Consider the following 18,777-nt stretch of genomic DNA (forward strand, 5'->3'; position numbering starts at 1 on the left):
CTGCATACACAACTAATATTTTCTCCAAGCATTGGTGGAACTAGATTGACATGACTCAGAAAATACAGAGCGGCAACAAGCACCACAATACATGTTCTTCCTACGACGGCTGCAAACCACCTTTCCGTTTTCATGCTTGGTTTTGTTCTGACACCAGGATGAAGATCCCTCTCATTGTGCCTTCAATTTGGTTTCTTTGGCCGTGGCGCTGCCTCACCGTCGTTTACAGTGCTGTAGAATAATAAAGACGAAGGAGCAGCGTGTTTCCTCTCGCTTTATTACATCATGATTGTCAATGTGTTTCAATAAAGAGCAGACAAACGCGTTTATTTCGAGTTGACTGTGGACACAGACGTCAGAGTTAGAAACTATTCTTCTTCAACCAGTTCCAGAACAACCGTCAGGGATGATGAAATATGGCGCTGGTCGTGTCTCTCAGTCGCACCGAGCAGGTCTGCAGGTCAGAGGACTCAACGGCGGCAGCTACAGATAAAACATGAGATATAACATGTTATACACATCCAAGACCCGCGGTAAGCACAAAGAATGCCTTACAGGCCTTATTAGCATTGTGGCTAATCGGCTCGGCCAGCTAAATATTCACTGTATGCTTCGACAGTGAAATATGACAAACAGCAGACAAACATCCAGAGAACATGAACAAGTCATTTTCACTGGCAATCATTTTATTGATAAACTATTTTCCCCATACACGAAGTATATCTGTCCTGTTTTAGCACGGCAGTTCACTTCTTTCACTGCAAACATATATACAAATACACTTATATACAAACAACAAGCATATAGACATTTGTTTCATGATTTGGCAACACAACAGAGACAGCAGTGAACACAAAATTGACTTACAAGTCGAGTAGAAACATTGCCACTTCAGGATCAAATGAAAAGCCTTTTGTAGCCCTCGGTTATTGCCAAGGCTGTAAATGCATCTCCTATAGTGACACTTGTCCGAGATCTTGCTCTGTCATTCCATTCTTTAAACAAGGAACTCGTTCGCTCTGCCCTTCTGCCATAAAGTGTTACAGTGGGGGTGGAGTTGGGGCTCTGACGCCACTCACAGAACACGCCTCCGGGCGGCTCGCCCAAAGAAAGTTACATACTCCAAGGCAGCGTTTCACAGAGAGCTGGAGAGTCTGACTCTGAGGAAATATGAAAATCATCTGTTTATGTCTAAATGTTACGCATTGTTGCTTTAACAAACAATATCCATGTTTTGAATCATAACTATTCAGTTTCACAGATAAAGCTTCACAGGATTATGAACATATTTTGTGGTCTCTGGATATTACAAACTAGTCATTACTTGGCGGGGTATAATGAAACAGTGACCTCACTTTCAGAGCTCAGTAGGTGGCGCTCTTGAATAATGATGTGAGGTTTCAATGAAATGGTCGTTCATATCCGGAGACTATACAGTAGTGATGGGTAGACAAAGTTTCATGACACAGTATTGGAGGGCAGATCAGGTTTCAGGAAACAGTGTCCTGGCTTTCGGAGGCCACCAGATGGCACTGTCAGCTGTAAAATGTTTGAACTTGAACAACTAATTCAATGGCTTCTCACATCATTTCTAAACCAAGATCACCATCTAGTGGCCCCTGAAAATGAGTATGCTGTTTCCTCAACCCTGCCATACTGCGCCATGATACCTCATCGACCCATCACTACAATACAGCACAGAGTGCCACCTAGGGGCCCCTGAAATCAAGATGTGAACCTTTGTGGGCTTATCCAACTACAGAGTAGGAAAAAGTTTTAGAAAACTCTACTTGAGTCACGAATATTCCAAAAATAGTCTCTTAGGTCTTTAGTTTAGTGGAGTTGACAGTACAGTCGGTGCGTCATGAATATTTTGAAATAATCAGCTCGTGACTTTATTCTCATGACTGAACACTATTTATTTTTTTTTTTAGTTCAATCTACTATTCTGATGTTAAAACTTGGCACAGCGCAAAAATCAACTCAGTCCCTGAAAACTAAAATCTGTAAGAGTTGTTTTTTTTTTTTTTTGGTTTCTTTTCTTTAGTGGTTCCAAACATCTGAAGAACAGCTCTCAAAGCTGTCACGAATATTTCCCCTAACATTATTCCATTATTTCCGAGTTTTGCAACTTGTAAAAATATATATTTTTTAAATGTATATGTATTACTTCAGTGAATGTATAACTTAAACTAGTTTGTATACTCACTAGAATTATCGCAAGTGCTTGAACCAAAAATATATACCTTCTGTATTATTATGAGGCTAAAAAAAACTCGTCATCCTGGTGCCAATGTGACGTCAGAGTGATGAACATCGTCATCTAAATATGATCATTGAAAAAGCCAGGGCTGCGAATAGCCACTGTACTTCGCACTCATGGCGACGTCCGCGGCTCCCGCTTTGAATCATGCGCCCGCGCTCACCCCTCGTCATGACAACAAGATGTGAGATTGAAATATTGCAAGGAGGGAGAGATGGAGCGTGCGTGTGTGTGTGAGAGAGAGAGAGAGAGAGAGGTGAAGCTCAAGACGTCGGAGCTTCAGAGGATCCACGTGACGTCTGAATAACACCCTCCACTTCCGAGAACATTTGTATTGACGGGGCAATTGTCAAAGCAGGATGTCTCGGCACTAGATCCCTCGGTAGATCCCTCACACCGCTCCATTATTTGGGGTGAGCAGCGCCAGATACCGAGTGGAGCTGGCGGAGAGCGAGCTCGGAAAAGAGTGAGCGGTAGCGAGAGAGAGAGCGGCAGAAACCCCCCCATCCACGCAAGCGCGCAGAGGAGCGACTGGACACCTGATTTTTGCGGGGTGTCTGTGGACCGCTGTTCCACGTCCTGACAATCCCCAACAATAGGTCATTTTTTAGAAGAAAAAAAATCATTACTGGTCCACGGCGCGGACATCGTGGATTGTCTCACTATGGACTAACGTGGGAAAGGAGGACAGATCCCTGCTGGACCTCCTATTCTTGACGCTACAACTACGCATTCGCGGCGGTTATTTTTTTCTTCCTCCTCTCTCCTGACTCTATTTTACTGCTGCTACTGCCCAACATTATTAAAGTCTATGATCAGGGGATTGGGGAGCGTCAAAGAGGAATGCGCGGAGGACGAGCAGGTGGGGGGCACTGTGAGATGTGTTTTTGGGGGGAAAGCCGGAGGAAAACCGACAAGGTGCACCGATGAGCCTGAGATCTGAGAAGAAATGGCCTAGTTCAAACACTCGCCACCACCGGAGAACAATCTACATGCCTTGGCCTTCTTCATCAGTTCCAGTCTTGTAGGTAAGACATATGTTTCACCGGCAGCTCCTGGGTTTTCAGCGTCATCTGTGCGCAATCCGCGCAGCTTTGGTGACTGTGCACATTGCGCACACTTTCCATTTTGACGCACTGTCACAGTTTGATGTTTGAATGTGAAGATCAGTGCCACAGCGAGCGCTTGCCTTCTTCCCATTTGACTGGCTTTGCCTGTTGATAAGCTGTCACATCGCAGCATGATGACTCGTGCATGAAGCATCAGTCATTTCCACCACATAGTCTCATATTCCCGTGCTTTAATTGGGCTCGTCAATCTGACAGGCCGCTCTCTCCCTCCGCTCCTCACCACCATGTATGAGTGTAATAATAAGGGCTTTATTACATGTCTTGATGGCTGCATTACTGCTGTCATGCTGCACTGTAAGCCACCTCATCTGGAGTCGGAGAGGCCTTGAACTCTAAAGACGTCCTCCTTAATGGACGTAGACACATACAGCTGAAGATCAGGAAGATGCGGGTTGTGGATTAAACGCACCCTCCGACCATCCAGAGGAGGCTCCATTAATATTCAGCTGTGGTTGGGCAGCGCTCCGTTAATGGCAGACAACAGGACCTCTGTTCAGACAGGTCGTGGATGAGCAATGGTCTGTTCGAATGTTTTTAGAACAACTCTCTCTCCTTATGCAGCCTGTGACATTTAAAAGTCCATCAGGCTGACAGGGGAATGTGTTGTGCACTTGTGGAGGTTTTTCCTATGCTAGGTAAAGCAAGCAAAAAATAACCACTCTAACTTGGTTAGAAAGAAACGGCATGTTTGATCATAACACTGTTCGTGTTTATAAGTTTTTTTAAATGATTATTTTTCTGCATCCCAAGTCCGGTATGCATGGTTTCAATAGACAGAGCAGAAATGACCTAGAACCTGAACACCAATACATACCCAAACCTCTTCATTCTATCTTGAATTATGTTTTTGCTGCTGTTTTTTTTTTGTGTGTGTTTTTATGCTCTCTGTATGTGCTCAGTGGACCAGGCAGTGCTCTATAGGGAAACACAATTTCGTGAATCCGGGATGTATTTCAGGAGCGTTGTCCTGCAGTTAAGAAACAGTAAAACAAATTCCCCTAAAAGAAAAGTAAGAGTCTTTAATGTTGTGACTGGGCGGTCAGCTATATTGTGTGGATGTTGACTGACCATTAAAGTCAATAAGCCGCCACCCTGAGAAGAAGTGCAATAGGTGAAATGATAAAACAGCTTTAATGGTTCAGAGTCTAGAAACCCAGACATGTAGTGTTTAATGAGGCTCTTCTTGTGGGTGAGCAATGGTCCAGATGGTTTTTAAATGTGCCACAAAACCGGATCTATTACTTTTTTTTACATTCAAAGTAGTTTAACTTACCAAACACTGACAACCAATAATTTATTGCATAGTTTATCAAGTGAAATGTGCTTTAGCACGGTCACCGATGCCACAATTCGATCATCTTCACCTCAGCCTCTGTGTGTTTCTCCCACTGCCCTGTCATACGGCGCAGTCATGTCGTCACTAATGTTGCTATAGAAACACACAAACAGTCGAGCTTCAGAAAGGTTCCCCGGTAATTGTGTTATTTAAGCAGAATCTTTGAATTCGTTGGTGTTTTCTGTGCGTACTTTTTATGGCCAGACTAATGCAGTTTGATGGTGGATGCAAGCGCTAACATCTGTACAATATTCAACACTGCTGTGTTCATATTTACACAATATATTTAGTTGACAGGATAATGGCCAATTCTGTTGTAGGCACAGAATTCCCCCTCAGTTAGGAGTAATGATCGTAGACCTAGATTGTGTGTCTGACTTGTGTTAATGCTTTGTGGAAAATCTACATAGCACTTCCGTGCAGCGTGTATATTTACTTTAAATTTCCTGGGTAGTCCATGTTCTTGATGGCCCCTTATCTGTGGTGTAAATAGAGTATTGTTCTTGTAACAAGCCCATGAATATAGCACAGCTCCACAAGTAGTATCATGAAGCAAACCTGTGATGCGAGGCAAAAGTGTGATATTCATCCTGTGGTATTGTTTTTCTGCCAGACCAGTCACATGCCCTTCACTGGAGTAAATGAGTTCATGAACAAAGCATTTTTTTAATGTGTTTTGTACACATAAATGTTTTTTATATTAATTAGGTTGTTTATTTACTGTTGTTTACAAAAACCATAAGGCAGTCAAAGTGCTTTTCACAAGCAGCGGGAAATGAGATATGAATACATGGCATACAATGAAACAAGATATTACGTCCGAGGAAAGAGTCACAGATGGCATTATAACAGCCATAAAAGTTGTCCGCCACACGAGCGACGGAATGTGCATATAACTCATCACGGTGCTTAATATTCTTAATGTTTGTTTACAGTCCTAACAGCTCCTGCTTGCATTTTATATACAGCTCAGTCATATAAATTAGAAGGGCAGGACGTTAACTGAATTTCCTCCTGGCAGTCCTCTTCCTTGTCTTTCGACAGTTTCTGTGGGGGGTTGCCACGTGAATGTAGCTTCCCCCACCTTAACCTGTCTTCATCATCATCTCTGGTCAAAATGATCCTCTTCGTGTCCTCCTTCCCGTGTACTTGTACTTCCAGCATTGTTCGCCAAACACGCTTCCTGCCTCTCCTCTCCATCAAACCACATTAGTCTGGCCTCCTGAATCTGTCTCAGAACGGACATGAGCTGTCCTTCTGTTGTGCTCATGTTACTGACACGTTAAATGAAGAGCTTACCTGAGGTGCTGGCTTTTTATTGACAGTGAGGAAGAGAGGAGGGCAAACACTGCCACGGAAGATTTGTTTGCATTCCTCTTTTACTAGATAAGATTTATTTTCTGTTGACCTACTGCACAAGTGCGACCACAAATTTGAAAGTTATTATGTGAAAACCAACATGTTTAAGAGCGGGAACGTCTTATTTAATGTCATGAACCAAATCATTGTTCACTGGGCTCAAACCCTGACGTTCCAAACAAGACACGCTAACCTCTGTGCTGCTTCAGGGACTCGACAAACCCGCTTCTCTTCCACTCAAAACCTACATCTTTCGCAGCTCAGGTACCGTCTTAATTTTACGACAAGCTTTTCTTCAACATGCCAACGCGCTGCTCCACTCATTCTGCAAGTAGAGCAATTTTATTTGGTATGAGACAGGGAAATAGCCAAGGCTGTGGCCAGATTTTTTTTTTTTTCAGAATAAAGGTCACTCCCTATTCTGTCGTTTGTCTGGCTAAGGCATAGCTGCATGCAAAACTGTGGGTCTTGAGTCACGATTTCAGAAGGCTGAGATCAGTATTAGAGCGAATGTCCGGAGGCATGTTCTTCCATAAACTGAAAGCCACAACAGCGGATGAACCATCTGGGCATCAGAACTTTTAAGAGAAGTTGGCAGGGCCGTCCAAGAATCATGAACTGTTCAAATCTCAGGACGATGAAGATGAACAAGTCAATTACAGTCTTTTTTAATCGACAGTTATTGTTTAAATCGATCCGAAAAACCTAATGGGAGTCAGTGAAGCGATGTCATTTTCAATTTTCAAATTCTTCTTAGCAACCGCTAACATAATGATCTTGTGTCATCACTTACCTTAAAAAGGCAAAGCTTGAGCTTGTTTGAATAACACGTTTTTTGTTTGACAATACTCAGGCTTGCATCTGGTGTCACCATCAGAATTTGGACTTGAGGCTCGAAAAAGGGGGAAAAAGTGACTGAGGTTTTTGCTCATTTGTCAGAGCACTGTATATATATTTATTTTATTTTATTTATATATATATTTTTTGTACATTTTACGGCATTTATGGATGCATATACCGCAACAGCGACAAGACTATGAATGTCTTGAAGTCACTCCTAGGTGGCGCTGTTGTTAAATAACATGTTTTTAGAATCAGAAAAAAATCAGAAAACTATTAATCCCAAGGTTTTTTTTTTTCCTGGGACAAACATGACAATTGCAACGACTATTTTCCATTCCTTTTCCTTTTGATGTTTTAGCTTTGCATGATTCAATAGCATTAACTTTAAAAGCATTTGACTTTGTCAATTGAAGCTTAAGAAGCACAGTAAGTAAATAGAGAAAATGCACCTTGATGCAGAAATCTTCAGTACAGGGAAATGTCATTGAAATTGCAACATTGACATCAAAACAAAATGTTACTCTTGTTCCTTTTGCACCTAAATTGACTGTTTCCATTTAAAAAGCTAAGCGATAAGATGGTGTGAGCCGGCTGCCAGCTCATTAGAGTCCGGATTAAAGAAAATGCTAATAAATGACTCATCCTCCAGCACGTTATGGGCCACAGAACTATAAATATATCTACTAGTGAAACACGTTATGGATTTTCTTTTCAGCTTAGAGCTATTTTAAATAATTTCTAGTATTTTAATCTAGGTGCATATGGAAAACGATACTTAAAATAATAGACATGGAGATTTTTGCGTTGTTTAATCTTTAATCTTTGCTGTCTTGGAAAGTCGATGCCAATGCAGTAGAATCTCTTCCTAATCTGTCAGAGTTAATGTACAGTGCAGTATTCTTGTTAGCTCTTGCTGAGGTCGCCCAGGTCTGTAGGTCCTTAAAGAGGAGACTGAAATAAACATTCATTCATTTGTTCAAAGGTGTACACAAAGTCAGCCTCAGCTGTGATGGTCTCCCCTACCAGTTTACATAATGTGGCTAATGTTCCATGAGGTCTAGAGTGGGAGGTTGTCGGGGGAGTAAAATGACATGGTCTGGTCTGTGTTGCCGGTTATAAGCCCAGGATCTTGGAATAATTGTTATGGTCAGAACTTCCCAGAACAGTCCAGGTAGAGAGACTTTTGGTAACAGGATCTCATGACTCCAGTGAGTGTTGTGGCACTGTTGACTCCTTCACTTGCCACTGGAAAGGTTCACAGCCAAAAGAGTATATTGCTTTTACGTAATTTCACTCAGCTTTATACTCAGAAAGAGGTATTGGATGAGTTGCGATAATCATAACTCAACACTGGTAATGGGGTCTCGTGAACACATTTACATGACGGCGTAGAAAACTGAATTATTGCGTAAGTCCGGCAATGTTTGCATTGTTAAAATGCATGTAAACAGCCTAGTCCTTCACTCACGTTTTGATCGCTACTTCCCACAAGATCATTAGAAGACGTGACTTGTTGGTTTAAGCTAAGTGAGTAGAAGCTCACGCCAGTGATCAAAAGCACTACTGTGTACTCCAGATACAGATAGAAGACACTATCTCCGGAATATTTGATTTTATCCAGAAACTTGCAAGTTTAACTCCTGCAGAAGTATATATTCGGCAGGTTTTGGGGTTAAACTCTCAGACTGTCTACTGTCTGAAACTGCTTCTTGCTACCTGCCAACTTTGAATGCTCTTCCTCTACGGTCAGCAGAACCCAAAGGACTGAAGAGTTTATGGGTCAACCCTTCGTCACAGATGAAATCTACTCATAATTTGATGTCCTCTGCACCGCATGTAAATCGTACTCTGCGGCTTACTTAAGCTCTTGCCTTAGTAGGGCTACTCTCTGCATGTAACTGCAGTAAGTCTGAGCTTTTTCAGAATGTTGTTCTGTCGTAGGTAGTATAGTATAGTATAGTAACTTACCCTACAATGCTAGTCAAGTTTCGGGAGAGAATAACAGAAGGCTATTTTCCAAACCCCATACAAGCCTGGGACCAACACAAAGTACTTATAATGAAATTAGTATACAAAACATAATAATTTGTTGTTTAGAATAATAATTTGTTGTTAGAATTGGGCTTCCTATTTAAAAGATCCATAATTGGGATCATCTTCCCTCAGCTTCTCTGGGATGTTTCCAGATTAACTCTTCTCCTACTGTTTTGAAGTCACTACTATGAGTAGTAGTCCCTGAAGGAGCGTCGTGCAGGATAGTGCACTTAGAGAAAGTATGTGTGGAGGGCTGTGGAAGTCCACTAAGAGCCATTGTGCACTTATCAAACCTATACTGCAAATCTGCCTGGAGGCCAAACATGAACATACTTCCAGGGTTCCTCTTTTACTGTGAATGCAAATCGATACTTCAAGGTACTGGCCATTTTTATTGGACTGTAAGTGTAGTACTTAAAACAGAAATACACCTAGGTAAATAACTAATGGACTGAACCTTATCCTGTGTTGTCAGTGTAAAACGAAAAAAAAAGAACAGTTCAGGTGCGGTCCAGAGCTCTAGTTGATGGTATAAGGAAGAGACTTGTGAGGTTAAAATGCCCCAAGCTCTCAGGCACGTCACAGAGAAGGAGGGGCAAACAGGAGAATCGACTTGACCCAGTATCTATGAGCTGGAGAAACACTTGAGCAAATGCCATGGCAACTATTTTGTGCGCTCATCTTTGAACAGCACTTAACACACATCAAATAGACGCGTGGCGATAAGTGCCGTTCTGCGATATGGGACGAATATCACACCAAACCTAATGAACATTTCTGGTAATTTCATGTGTCCTTTTTGAAGCAGCCTCCGAACAAACCCATTAAAACATGACAAGTGGCCTTTGGTGTGTGGCTCAGTTCCGGTTCGATTGATTAAAAATGTTCCATTAAGCACTTGAGTCAGTGGATCGTGGGATATCTTTAGCACAGTGATGCTGGAGGTAGTCAGACATATTGTTTCAAACCAAAATAGTATCTCTCTGTTTGTTAATCGCAGTTACGTAAGGTATTAAGAATGAATTTTAAATCTATACAACAGATTTTGCCATTACATGTCACTATAGTACATTTGTGCTGTTTGATACATATACGTAGGAGTACACTGTTGAGGTTGTAGTGTGAAAGAGCCTTATATTTCAGTGAATGCATGAGATCATTGGGGTGAGATTAAACCTGTTATGTAAGTAGCTAGGCTGACCTGAAAAGCTTTGTGTTACCTAAAAAGCAAAAGTGTTCCGAAGTGGCCCTTAAAACGTCAGAACCATTGTGTTGTTTAAACCTCTGACAACAAGGTTTAAAATATGATGTTCACGGTCATCTATTTCACAGGTTTAGTTGGTATGCAATGGGGTCTCTCCAAAAGAAGCAGATGTTCCTTGCCAACTGAACATGCTGCTTCGACACGGAACAGACGATGGTCCAAATAAAGACATGATAAAGGCAAAATGGAGGGATGGAATCACATCGTGGCTGGTGTTTATCAACTGAAGTGGCAGATTTTTAAACTTAAAAATGATCTCAAGGTTGCCTTCATTTTGGAAAGATGAAAACCTTTCGCTCTCATTCATGATAGTCGCATGTAAGAGGAGTACTTACACTTCAATGTTGCATCGGGGAAAGGGAGGCTGGCTGCTTGGACAACCCATTCTGAATCCATTGGTGTCAAATAGCGACTATTTTCAAGTGTACTTTTGCATTCTCAGTCGCAGTCGTGTCATGAATGCATTTCAACGGATACATGTTTCAGTGAAGTCAGACGCTTTGCTTCAGATGTGACGTCCCAAACAGGGTTGAAAATCCAGAGTTCTCATGAAGGCTACCTTGTAGATATGATATATTTACCGCCTTATTTGGTTCTCCCAGTTACTGTCGGAGAAATGGTCGTGACAAACGTGGTCATTTCTACGCAATTCAATATATCCGGTGACACAAGAAAGTGATCAGAAGGAAAGAAACACCATCCCATGGTTAATCCTACCCGCCGTAATTCTTTTATGTGACGTGTGGCCCTCTGTGTCAGTGCGTCAATTAACCGTCTCATGCGTCAATATGTGACGCTGAAGGCTGACTTCCTCGTCGCTCTTGGACGCAAAAGGCCACTTGAAAGTAGACAAAATAGGAGGCAGAATGTGTTGAAACCTTGAGTTTAATAAGAAAAGAAATCATCTTTTTTTGACTCAAGTGGGCGCATCTGTAAGTGAAAGGAAAGAAGAGACGTTGCCAGTGACCTATGACGCAACATCCATTCCAAACCATAAATTACAATGCTGCAACTCTAATTATAATTATACCTTTAAGTCGTGCTCTCAACAGCCTGAAGCCATGGTTTCTTCAAAAGCACTAATGCAGATATTTGGGGTTGTGACCTGGTCTATGGATATAGAGGCTTTAAGACCTCATTAGAGAAAGGCAAATGATCACTAAGCAACAAGCTGAATAAACACAAGTGTGAAGGATCACAGTCAACACGTCAATAGAACCATCCGCCGGCTGACGGCTCCACGTACTGTATTGTTTCTTCAAGGAGGAGAGGAAATGACATCTATTGACTGTTGTGAGCTGGAGCCACTGGCTCTGGTCAAACCCGAGATAACTGGAGTCAAACTGTCGACAGCTTAATTGAGTCCAACTCTCCAAAGTAGCAATGTGAAGAGTCCCGACAGTGAGGCTCTCAGATCGCAAGATATTTAATGTCTGAGACATAAACGGAGGGAATTGGATCCTCACAACTGCCATGTCTTATGTGGATGCTTGGGATTCAATGTATTATGAATGATGCTAAGAGCTTTTGTGTATTGTTCTTTCTCTTGACCTTGGACATTCTGAATAGGGAAATAACTATACAATAGCTTGACCGGTCAGGTGTTTTTGCACATAGCATCGGAATATATCACTAAGGTTTTACTATTATTATTATTATTATTATTATTATTATTATTAGTAGTAGTAGTAGTAGTAGTAGTACTAGTTACATATATCTGGGGAAAATAATCCATGTATTTATTAACCGAAGCAGTACCTTCAGTGTGGTCACGGGCAGCTGGCTCCTGGACTGGTTTCTAGCCCTTTGCAGGGCTCATTTAGACCGACAGCAGCATATACACACGCACGCCACTGGTTAATGAACCAACACAAGCTCCAAGGACTGCAGTTCGCTTCAAAACCAGAGTTGCCCTGTGCTCAGCTCTAAACTAAGACTGAGGCTGCAGCAGCAACGCCTGTTCAGGGGTTTTATTCGGAGAGCATGTGATTTAAGTTATGTGCTAGCTTGGAATTTCTGTTGGGACACTAAGGCAAAAAAAAAAAAAAAAAAAAACGTCATTGTTATGTGATCAGCTGTCACAAATACAAGTCACTGATGCAGGGATGGAGTTATGTTTTCAATGAAGTAAGAGTAGAAGAGATTTCAGCAAGTACCTCCAGGAAATGTAGATGTGGCGATCCTAACTATTAACGCAATTTCAACCAGTCCCTGCAAGTTCTGTGAGGCTGCAATTTCATCATCACCACAACTTTCTCACACATTGCACCAATCCCATTAGTCTCCTTTCGCTCAACAGTCTGTGTGTCATCTGCGTCAACATGTTCATTCCCATCTTGTTGAGATGCAAAACGCTCACATTCACCTACAAATATTGCCGCCAAGGCTCGGACATGAGCGATTCCCAGAAGATTCATAAATGTTCAAATTGCAATTATTTAAATGGATAATAGTCGGGACTAAACAGTTGGACTCACTAGTGCAGCGAGTCATCACTCAAACACTATGCGGGGCGGACGTAAACAAACATGACTGACTGCCAGATCCATCTCTGCCTGCTCTATTTCAGACACTCTACATCCCGACCATCCCGGTGTAACATATCACCAGTTACTGTTTTAGTTTGCTGTATTAATGAGCTGCTGAAAGACTGTGGTCACACACCCCTTAATACCCAGCTTTACCAAATAATGCATACAGCGGTACCTCGGTTTTCGAACGTCCCGGAATTTGAACAAATCAGAGTTCGAACAAAAATTTATACGTTTTTTTGCTTCGGATTTCGATCGAAAATCCAGAACTTGAACGTCCAGGGTTTGATGTCCTGTTGTGGGCTGGAGCTGGGACAGGGATGAGGCGAGTCTGGGACAGAGCGTGACTTGGTTTATGACTTTGTCACAGCCAAACTGCACAGAAGCGCACATTCAGAGCTGGACACGCACCGGGCACCTCTTCACTTCTGGAGAGACGTCACTCACTCGGCAACCCCTCCCACATGCAGCGGCCACACACATAGAGGAACAGCGCACCTGCAGCAGACACTCTACATTCTACAACGCATTATTTCTTTTTCCATTTTCCATTCATTGTAATGGAAAAAATTGATTCAGATTTCAAACAATTCGCTTCTCCAATGGCCTTCTGGAACGGATTGTGGTCGAGAACCGAGGTTCCACTGTATTTTGTTAAAATCATTTTTTGGACTTAAAAACTGACACTAGTTTTTTTTTTTACAAGCTAATACACCAAGATCCTTATTTTCCGTCATGTCGTTCCAGATCCCGCTAAATCAGGCATTTTTGTTCACAAAAAAAAAATGTCAATGACAAATTGGTGATGAAATAAACATTAACTGAATCCAAATATTTATTATAAGAAGGGTATCGCCCTTCAGGCCATGCACAAAGAAGCAACTTTCTTTGGTGAAGTTACTACATACTAAGTGAAGTGGTACATTCGTCAGCCTGAAACCATGTCCTCCTCCCAAATTAAATGCTTGAATGTCCAAGTTCAAGAAAGGCTTTTTTTTCGGTTCGCAACAGCGTGATAAAATGTTTTTCACATACACAGAGAAATGATCCTTAAAAATGGGGACTCACGTGTCTAACAGATCAAATGGTTTTCAACTGCAGAGCGGATGATGTGAACCTGATGAAAACCGCTCCACATTTAATGGCAGAGACGAGTTTAATAATAGCAGCGAGTCTGTGTGGCGTTTGACCCGTAACAGGAGCAGCGAACGATGACAGCTGCTTGTCAGGCGATATGGAGCTGATCAAACACATCACTTTAACCAGATGAAGAGACAGCTCAACAGGCCTACACTGACCAGATTTTACGCTGTTTTGTTACGTTTAATTTAGTTTTTTTTTTGTTGGAATGTTAATTTAGAGGTTGATCCTTGGTGTCAGAGAAAAAACAAGCAAAATAAAACTCTAATGATTGTTTTGACTTTGTCGCTAAGAAAAGCCCGTCGTACAAAAGTCCAAATTCTCCCCCATCTTTTATTCAACTGACCTCAGAGCGAAGCCTGTGGAGTACAAGAAGCCTCTCGACACTTTTGAGCATGCAAATCATTTTAGCAGAATACATTCCATAACAAGAGCCTCAGTGCTGTTCCTCAGTTGACTTCCATATCATCGATGCAGCCCGGCCCATCTGTCAAGGTTTGCTTTTAGCTCAACATGACAGACCTCTTAAGGCAACATTTAAATTTCAGCAGCAGCATGTATTTGTGGCAGCTTGTATCGTGCTGCAAAGTAAACTGCAGGTATACTTACTGGGATGGACGACGATGTGTCAGAACGACTCACGTTTGACATACTCGAACCAAAGAAAAACAACAACAAATAATACAAAAAGCAGATACGTGTTTTGCAAGGCAATTTGTTTTTCTTGAAAAGGAAATTTGTAGTTTGTTTTCTGAATGCAACCAAGGTTCATGTGTACGAACATCAGCGAAACAGGGCTCCTCAGGCGATGAGACATGGAAGCGAGGAGGTGCTTGATGTTGCTATAGCAACTCCAAGGGTTTGGTTTTGCATTATTTACATAACACCTTACAGAACTTTGTTCAAATGTTCAAGGCGAAACAGGAGCATTTACACACAAAAGCAGCATTACATTGCTGGCTCTTACGAAAGTTTAACAGTGTAAATGAGAGATTTCTGGCAATTGGTGTGTTTTCAGGCTGCAATCTGAACTTTGACTGTACTGACATTGGGTTCTGAAATGAAATCTCATGCCACCATTTTGGAATTTTTGGGGGCCTCAAAGCAAACAGTTTTTTGAGCAGGAGGATCCTATTTACATGATTAAAAGGTGACGTTGGTGTAAAAATTACTCCAAGTCCCTCGTACGGTGACTTTACAGGACAGTCCTTGAGGAACCGAATCCGAATGGTGCTTTGGTGAGAGAACTGATGCTGAATGGTGTTGCCAGGCCAGGATATACAGTGTAACCTGTGGCACCCTCTGGATATAAGGACGTATCCTCTTGTTGTTAGGCTGCATGGACGGCCTGGATCTAGATGTTGCAGCTGTATTTGCAGTCAGGGGAAGTTGGGTTTTTATCATGCCTGAACATGTAGGAGTGTGTAGTTTTAGTCCTCGACCATATCAATGTGGATATGGTCAAGGACTATAAATATCTTGGGGTCCACACAGACAATAAACTGGACTGGGCTCAGAACACTGAGGCCCTTTACAAAAAAGGACAGAGTCGTCTGTACTTCTTGAGGAGGCTCAGGTCCTCCAACGTCTGCGGGACAGTGCTGAGGATGTTTTATGAGGCGGTGGTGTCCAGTGGAATTCTGTTCGCTGTGGTTTGCCGGGGCAGCAGATTAACGGTGGTGGACTCTAACGGACTCAACAGACTCACCTGCAAAGCTGGTGATGTGGTGGGGGTGAAACCGGACTCCTTGGAGATGGTTATGGAGAGAAGGATGCTCCTGAAACTAAGGAGCATCCTAGACAACATCACCCACCCCCTCCATGAGCTCCTGGTCCAATACAGTAGCACATGGACCAACAGACTGAGACTACCCAACTCAAAGACCGTGCGCCACAGGAGGTCCTTTCTTCCTGTGGCAATAAAACTGTACAATTCATCCCTGAAAAACTCCAGAGATGGATTCTTTGGCACATCTTTTCTGTTCACTCTGTCCTTGAATATGCTTTTTCTTGCACATTGTTTCTAAACTCTCTTGGATTGCTTTTTGCACTTTATAATATTATTTGTATTTTATTGTGAGATGTTGGGTACAAAGCATGTTACGAACATTATTTCCCTTGGGATTAATGAAGCGTTCTGATTCGGATTCTGATTCTGATTTTATGTGGCTGTGGATGTGAAGAAACGTCAGTCACTGACCCGTGGCAGGGGGCGTGCTGGTACCTCAGGATTCAGAGTGCCACAGTTGTTGCCCACATGATTGTTTAAGATCTCCTAGTGAACAATGGGAACAACTTCATGTACCGTGGTGAGCCTCATACACATACTGTTGGCTCAGAGTCCACACCAGCTGGGCCACTCCAGAGTGGAAGATGCTGTTGCGAGAGCCGGGGCTGCGCTCTGAAGGCAAACAATGTCTAGTTTGTACTTCCCTGCCTCACGCCATAGAGATTGGATTTATGGCATTTTGACCGGAGTCGGATAGTGAGGAGCTTTCAAGGAGCTATTCAAAATCGTTGTTGAAAAAAGTAAAGTGGATACAGTTTTGTTCTACTGCTGCCGTTGACAATGTCAGCGTCCGTGTGACTCACCGTTGTGGGACATAGATTGCTGATGAAAACATGCTTCAACAATTACATATGACGTCCTTTAGTAAAATCGCGAAGAACATTTAGTTTTTCATTTGATAGTTCTTGTCTGAAACATTATTCTGGATTGACCTGATATTTATTTTTTAAAAGAACTAGCAGTTGTTGCAAACCATCAGTAGTAACTTCTATAAAACATAAGATTTTGATCGGAATAGATCAGACTTTAACATTCCAGTACTCATTCATAAATACTCTTTATGTTTTTGACACAGACATGATCGTAACACAAAGTTAATTTTGTGATTTTTTTCAGTTGTTAATGTTTCATCCCAAGTGTGTCTCCATGAGTTTGATGAAGTTTTCATGTGAAGAGACATCTTTAACTCGACTTGACTAGATTACATGAAAGCAAGGTGTTGACGCATGAAGGCGGTTTGCATGTGAGGTGTTCCTTGAAAGAGCCTTTCAAAATCACAACTCTGTCACGGAGCAGTTCAGGCTCTTTCTTGGTAAGGTCAACGTCCTCTTTGATTTTCTCTCTTCAGCCTCCACATGATCGTTGAATGTCAGTTTGGTGAACCACTTCACAAGTCTTTTGATGACTTGGAGAGGGTGTGAAGCGTCAAGCATGGTCACTGAGAATTGACAGTATCTAGCAGGACAACTTTTATGATCAGAGGTTCACACAGAATCCAGGTTCTGGAGGGGCTTTACATTATTTACATAAAGCAATTTTAAGGGCACTAAGGGACACCATAGTAGGTCACACGTAAGGAATGTCTTCATGAAAACTTGATACACTGACAAATGTTGCATCTGGATAATTTCAGCAGATGTTATTCAGAGTGTAGTCACAGCTTCGATGAGAGGGACGGAGCAAACACAGGTTGTTATTCTCAGGATCCCCTATTGAGATTGCAGGAGTATATAAGCAGCATCAGTGAAAAGGTTTTGCGCACATCTTAAGAGTGAAAAAAAAGCAGGCAGGTTTTGAAAACATTTCAATTATTCATTTGCTTGGATACACTAAAAAACAGCTGGAGTACACTGCATTTCCATCACAGCTGTTATGGAGCCACCTCTCGACATTCACCAAAGAATGAGAAGGAAAAGGTTACAGACTGAAACCTCTTATGAAAAGTAAATTCAAGTATATGCTTTCCCCACATCTGCTCACAGTTTATGTAGATTTGGTTATGAGGTCCATCCCTGTTGTTCACTTCACTTCAAGCTCTTAATAATTCACAGTTAAACATTTGATATGTAACTCAAAATTATCTTCTGGGAAGCTTTTGAGATTCAATAGTTAAACCCCTTTTGTTATGAAGAGCACTCTGTTTCTACACATTTGAAATGTTTTAAACTGTTTAGCCAACCCATCCTCACTCCCGCGGTGTCATATATTGATGTTAAAAAAGTGTACTTTTGTCTCCTATACTGACAAACAAAAAACGCCTATGTAGTGTTCCAGGCGTGGAGTGGAGCACACTATTTATAACCCCATATCTGGCTATATATATGGTACCCATGTACGGTGGCTTGATGGGCGTTGAATAGCAAATGACACATTGTTACACGCAGAATGAATGGAGAGCCATCCCATGACGTAGCTAACCCCAGCATCCTTCTTTTCTGTATGTGCCGCACTGCCAATGTGTCAACATCCAACGCTGAAAGGTGCCTTTGTTACCAGCATAGGACGCAAAAGCCAACTATCCCAACATCAATACCTACGCCATGGGAGTGAGGATGTGTTGGTTTTTCATAAATGCTGTGATGGGATTTAAAGTTGGTTAAACTCCACAATGAATCCCAGATTTTGCTGGTTCACTGTGTTGCAGACCATGAAATACATATCTCTGGAATAAATTGGAGTCACTAGCTCAGGAATGATCCATCTATCCGTACAGCCGCTCTTTCATCGGGACCATAGACATTTTGTTTCTCACAAAAATAGATTTTCATCCTCCATTTGTTTAAACTTCTCGCCAGAGTTTGGCTTTTAAGCTCAGGGTGGAGACTATGTGCCATTATTTCCGCTGAGGTGCTGCTGTGTTCAGCTGATATAGATGCGCTTGTTATATGTCTGCTTCCACAGGGCAGATGCTTTTGTGCAGCCAGGAGGAAACACGTCAACACTGATGACTGTAGCCTTGCTGCTATGAAAATCCACATAATATGCAGACGAGTCACTATTCATTTGTCAAAGCAGCACCGCCGGACCCAAACACTTAGACACAGCATTAGTGTCTAAAAAAAATCTCCCCGCTACGATCACTGAGTCT

General features: G+C 42.1%; 1 protein-coding gene across 1 annotated transcript in view; it reads left to right on the top strand.

The window, feature by feature from the left end:
• Positions 1 to 2,555: 2,555 nt before the first annotated feature.
• The window catches only part of nlgn2b (neuroligin 2b), an 87,320-nt gene continuing 71,098 nt past the window's right edge, over positions 2,556 to 18,777 (top strand). Inside the window, exon 1 of the mRNA XM_053846166.1 lies at positions 2,556 to 3,291. The gene's annotated coding sequence lies outside the window, so the exon portion shown is untranslated. The remainder of the gene's footprint in view (positions 3,292 to 18,777) is intronic.

The sequence above is a fragment of the Synchiropus splendidus genome, chromosome 17, assembly GCF_027744825.2.
Source record: "Synchiropus splendidus isolate RoL2022-P1 chromosome 17, RoL_Sspl_1.0, whole genome shotgun sequence".
In the NCBI taxonomy this organism is placed as follows: Eukaryota; Metazoa; Chordata; class Actinopteri; order Syngnathiformes; family Callionymidae; genus Synchiropus; species Synchiropus splendidus.